This window comes from Epargyreus clarus, unplaced genomic scaffold (assembly GCF_041222505.1).
Source record: "Epargyreus clarus isolate Ecla_fem2 unplaced genomic scaffold, WU_Ecla_fem_2.2 ptg000007l, whole genome shotgun sequence".
Taxonomy (NCBI): Eukaryota; Metazoa; Arthropoda; class Insecta; order Lepidoptera; family Hesperiidae; genus Epargyreus; species Epargyreus clarus.
Window position 1 is genome coordinate 19,736,308 of NW_027332215.1, and position 6,643 is coordinate 19,742,950.

Here is a 6,643-nt window from a genome sequence, read left to right on the forward strand (position 1 = left end):
AATTTTGAGTTGAAGCTATTTAATCTTATTTTATGATTTCCATTCAAATTACTTCATTAACAATTATTTTAGTAGACTATATTTTTGAAGCGGGTAACTCCGGATGGGGTTGCAAGTGTCGCCTTTTTGTTATAGGAACTATGATTATTGTTTCGTTTTTTGAGAGTGAGTTGACAATTGACGTTGATGGCGTGTGGACTTGTAAATCCATCGGCTCCGAATTTATTATTTTCTTGTGTGCTTCTTTGTTGGAACCGAAAGCAGTTGGTGCACTATGAAGAAACGCCATCTGGCATTTTTATATCGGTCAGACGTGAGGCTCGGCGATCTGACATATGTATATTTTTTTAATAGTGTTTACTAGTCGGAATTTTAAAAAAAAATCCGACGTCCCTATTGTGGGCTCCCTTCAATCCGGCCCTGTGTGTTAGCAGTAATATGATTTAGTTCACGTTGGAAGGAATTGCAGCGCACCGCGGTCGAACTGTGCAGCGGTGGCAATGCCTGAAGGCATTCAGGGTGTCAGCCGACCCAGGAGGAGGGGAAGTTATATTAGAAATAACTCCTACATAATCCACGCAAGCTAAGCATCGCTGGTGAAATAAATTCATTCCATCCATAGAGAAAATAATAAAATATCTATATACCTACTAGCTCACCCGGCAAACGTTGTGTTGCCATATAAATAAAAAAAATGTTATGGGTAAACAACCCTTAATATTTTTTTTACTTACGGGTTTGAAAAATAGATAGAATATTTGAAACTGCGATGATAGCGAAGTCTGTCGAATCCTATGTGAAACATTCCAAAATCAACAACTACTTACGAATTAAAAATTAATTAAAAAAACCTTTTCCCACGGAATGAATTGTGAATCTAAACCATTCTCAAGTCCCATTAAACACACACAACAAATTTCATCAAAATCAGTCCAGTCGTTTAGGAGGAGTTCAGTGACATACACACGCACATAAGAAATATATATATAAAGATGTATATAAAAGCGAAAGGTCACTCACTCAAACACTCACTGATTGATTCCATCCATATAAACCACACACTTGTATTTGTTAAATAAAGCACTGATGTTACCGACATTGTCGAAACAGAATAGTTCTACTAACTTCTAAAAAATTTTATCTTTATAAATTGTGTGCACGAAGTAGCACTTGAAATAAGCTGGTGCTATATAATGTGAGGCTCTACAGGTTAACACGCATGATCAATCAATTTAAGACAGTTAAAGGAGTATTAAAAAGCAGTGATAGGGTAGTTAAGGTTAAGAAACTCAGCCACTCGATCGAGGGGTCCGAGGTTCACGCGAACCTCTGATTTTTCAAAAGTATGTGCGTATTAGAAATTAATTATCACTTGCTTAAGCGGTAAAGGAAAACATCGTGAGGAAACTTACCATGCATACCTGAGACATTTATATGAAAAAAAATCTCAAAGGTATATGAAGTTCACCAATACGCACTTTGCCAGTGCGGTGACTATGGCCTAATCCTTCTCATTCTGAGTGAAGACCTGTGCCCAGCAGTGGGATAATAATGGGTTGATTATGATGATGATGAACGGAATATTAAGTGTAAGAATTGTTCACTCTTTGCTTGTATAACTCTCATGGCGCAATAACTAGCGCGCGTTCGGATTTTAAATTAAGGTCGGTGGTTCGATTCCAACCTGGAGCTTATCGTACTAAAGTCAACTATTTTTCTTCTTTCATATTTTTACATTTATCTTTTCTCTCATCAACATCAATATAGAATATGCAAAGGGAGCCTATGTCACTCCCTTGGCGTATAGATTAAAGTTCTAAGCGATCAAAGACCCTTGGGACGATGTGAGTGCGAGTGTGACACGGAGTAAAGCAGGTTAAAATGATATTGTAGCACTACCATAGATGTAACAGTAGGTACTCCATGGTTGTCCCTGTAGTACCGGGATCAAAATAGGGCTACGGTATCTCCTGCCTGTCGTAGGAGACGACTAAAAGGAGGCTCCGGGGTTGCGGGAGCTCGAACCGTCCAGCAAGTTACCCCGGGAAGGACGGCGGTATGTGTGGTCACATACCTTCGAAAACACCAGACGGTGTGGAGAGCGCCTGGGCTCTCCTGGGCAGAGCCTGATGGGGCAACACGTTCAGAGGACTCCGGTTGCGTTCCGTTGGAGATCCCGGAGTCCTCTTTGCAGCGGTGAGGATGGCCACCGGGGGAGTTTGAGTGCGGTAAAAATCCCACATAACCATGTGTCGCTCCTACGACACTGGGTACCTTTTGAAGGTTTCCCCTTCGTCAACAAAAAAATAATAAAAAAGGTACTCCATGGTGTCATTTTTGGCTTATGAAATAGAAGGTGTTGTTCCCATTAAACGATTGTTTAGTTTTCTGTTCAGGATTTCAAATTTTACCAAGACATATATTTCGCTGTTTATATACGTATTTACTATGTAATGTTTCTATATTATAGAATGTGGTATACGAATATCAGTTGCTATCTATCCTATGAAAATTTTTATTTCGTTAAAATTTATAAAAGTATAGTAGGTATAATTTTGGTTATATGTACCCACGTCATGTTTAAATAATTAATATATTTTGATTACAACATTTCGTACAAATAACAAAAATATAGATTTTAAGGTAATCTTTTATGTGAAATATTTCGTTTATTTAATTAATTATAGGTATAATATATCATAGGTATAATTAATGATCAATGATAAAGTAGGTATAATTTTTATTAACTCTGAACTTTAAATCACAGATATTATGTACAGGGATCAAATCTGTGTCTTATCGGAGGTTCAACTGTACAAATAATTTTATCATAGAATTATTTCTCGTGTTTTATTTTCCAATTCATATTTTTTATGTTTCAATTTTTTTAGGTTTAAGGTTTAAATAAATTTATTTCTCATAAAAACGTACAGTTTCGACTATACGAGATACCTATATATGAGATACAAGATGTAAAATTATGTGCTTAGTATAAATAACGCTTTCTACACTCTCAGCCCCACACTAGGATTCCCCATCCCTATATGTCGTGGGTGCCATGGACACACACATAGACAAATACACAAACACTCAGACCCAAAAATCTAAATTAATCATTTAGATATCTGTCTGGCCGGGGATCGAACCCGGGACCCTTTGCCCACTCCGCCACGCGGGTCGTCCAAGCAAGTAGTAAGTTAAAGTAGTAAGCATTTAAAGCAATTTATATTACGTTTGTTTAGAAATACCTCAAAATATTAATACGTTTAGCTTTTTCGAGGAATGTAATGTAATAATATCTTGTGAAAAACGCGGCAACCATAAAAATGCGTTCTGGTGTTCTGATCACGCAACTTGTCGTGGGATTAAATCTTCATTGAGCAACGTGTGTCCACCTGGCGAACGTTGCAGAAAAAGAAACACGATACTTGCGCTATTTTTGAAGTCGGCAATTTTGCGTATATTTATTACTGTTCAGATTATATTGTCAACCTGAGCATACAATAAATTGACCGGGATTATAACAATTATAATCCACTCGCTGACAGATAAAGATTTTCAATATTTATCTTAACTCGCCCGATTTACTAGATTGCGTGCTAAGTGGGGGTTGAATGGGAGTCGATAATTTAAATTTATCTTTTCATCGTGACTGACCAATTTGTATGTAAGTCAGTCGATATATAAGTGGACAGGTGACTAATATTCGACAACGAGGTCCTGGCTTATTAATATAATCCTCGTTACAACCGGATATTGATATCATTCATTCATTTTATACAGTCAAGAGTAAGGCTTAACCATATGCTGTATAACTACAAAGTTAATACCAGTGTTGATATAGAATGAACTGTATGTGTCGCTGGTTCTTCCCCGAAAGGTACTTTTTACCCAAAAGGTTTTTTTTGGTTCAATAATACTTTTCGGGTACTAGTATAAGGCAGGTGAAAATATGAGGGTGCCGCACGTTTGCTTTGGCGACCAGTCAGCCTGATGAATTACTACTCTTCTACTATTATTCTATTCTTGCGTCCGAAGGTCCAAAGGTCCCGTGACCACCAATAAGGAACTGTTTTGGACAAATACTGATTTATAACTGACTAGATATAGCGTGTAACGTTACAATTTTAATTTTAAACTCCCTTAATAATTCCCTTTAGTTGTTTAGTAGCTTTGTCAGTCCGATACTAAACAGAGACATTTTTCTATATTTTGCCTTTGGCAAAAGCCGAATGATCATTAAAAAAATGCCACACGTTACAATGCCCTGCAATCTTCTACATATTAAGTAAGTAAGTATTAATGGAGCGCAAAATGCATGAAGGTAATAGGCTACTAAGTTTGCAGTATGTAATTTATTCCACATTCTTCATTTTTAATCAAAACCTTTGAATTCTGTCCCTAACTTATTTCTTATCTTAAGAAACACCAGAGCAGCTGTAATAATCTCTTTTTGGACCTTTGTAGGTATACGAGTATCTCAATACTTAAAGAGTTACTTAGAGAGTGACGACCCGCGTGGCGGAGCGGCCACCATACCGGTTTGACGCGCAAAGGGTCCCGGGTTTGATCCCCGGCCAGACAGATATCTAAATGATGTTATGTTTCTGGGTCTGCGTGTTTGTGTATTTGTCTATGTGTGTGTCCATGGCACCCACGACACAGGGAATCCTAGTGTGGGGCTGTGAGTGTAGAAAGCGTTTAATTATTATCCATTAAGTTAATGAGTTTACGTAACTAAAATATGAACTAGATATCAAATTAAAAATAGTAATTATATATTTAGCCGTAGGTATACATATATTTTACTCAAAAAGTAAAAAATAAATCCACGTAAATGAGACATCTTTTAAGAAACGTTCCCCAAAATATCGCTCGTGAGAATATTTTTTAACAAAAAAAACACAAACGACTTCTATGTCACAACAAAGTAAAAAATATTTGAAATAAATGTTGGTTTAGTACATAGTTCTGAAGTCGGCGCTCATCATATCTAGTTGGATAACGGCGTAAACAGCGTGTCCAATATGAGCGTTAAAAATATTTTTCACCCTTTTTAGTCATGACATGCTAACGTTTATATTAATAAAATAATATAACCAAAAATACTTAATGAAAATAACTTACAAACGAAGTGGTCGCCCCTACGATTTTTGAAAGTTCCCCTCGATTTCTCTGGTCTGCCATCATCAGACCCTAGTTTCCTTATAATGGGACCACTTTTGAAATTTTCTTTCCAACAAAAAAAATCATCAAAATCGGTTCATATACGACGAAGTAATCGCCGATCAAACATAAAAAACCTTTAATATATATTATATAGGTAGGCTACATGTATATTTTATGCAAATTTATTTCGATCTTATGACATATTTACTCAAGTGAACTATTCCATAAATAAACCTAAAGATACGAAACTAAATGAATTAGCCCTCAAAACGTAAAACAAAGTAAACATTTATAAAGTAACATGTCCGACTGCGACTAACTGAGTTGTTGGTATCTTTTAAAAATAAATAAATAGGATTAACACTTTTCATTAGATCCTACTACCACTGGAGAACAAAGCTTGGTTACACAAAGACATCCCGTCCGGTAAAACCAGTGGCGTCCTTTGTAAACAAATTTCATTTAGCGATTTCGTTAGCTTTGCACATTTTTAGGATTCCGCACCCAAAGGCTAAAAACGGAACTCAAAAAATGTAAATTACTAAGACGATGTCTGTCCGTCTGTCACAGGGCTCTATCTCCGGAACCGTAATAGATAGAACTTGGAATTTTTACAGATGCATAACGGTGGTCGCTATAAGAAATAATACTAAAAATAAAATAAAATTGAGTATTAAAGGGGGTCTCCATACAACAAACTGGCATTTTTCTATCTAACTGTTAAACCGTACTAAGAAGACGGTTGAAATTTTTACAATCCGTTTACTGCTATAACTGCTATTATAATAAATACAAATAAAAACAATAAAACATATTTTAATATAGTCATTTTAATTTTATTACACGTTGTTTACGTATTATTCATAATCACCTCAACGCCCTCTATTGTTGTTTTACATAACTAAGTTTTGTTGAAAATAAAAAAATGAATAAAAATAAGTAAAAAATAATGGACATTTGGTGATACGGAAGCCTCGTTGTACGAGTTCGACTCGTACTTGACGAATTATTTCTGTGTAGCCAGCACACGCGATAGGAGCACTTTCATGATGAGTTCCATGTATATCATTGTGGTCTGGATGGCGCATTTGTTGCGACGCCTGCAAGAGACATTTCGACGAGAATGGAGTCCGCTTACAGAGGCATTAATTACTACATTTACTTCCCGCATTCTCTGAATAATCAGATAGTATGACTACAATACTGTCGCTTATCTGGCTTGTACTACTTTGAAATGTTATATCTATCAAAAAACTGAAAATTGCACCAGTTTCAGGAATGTTTTCAAAAAAGCGCGCCCTTTGTAATTGTTAACTTTTTTACCCTGTTATTACTTCCATGTTGTGCTTGTGAATAACAAGATAATTATTCAAAAGAAAAAAATATTTTAACGATTCGTACAGTGTAGCGAAAATGCATTTATTTTTGAGTCCTAATACCAAAATACGGGTATTTTAAGTATAAGGTATCCGTA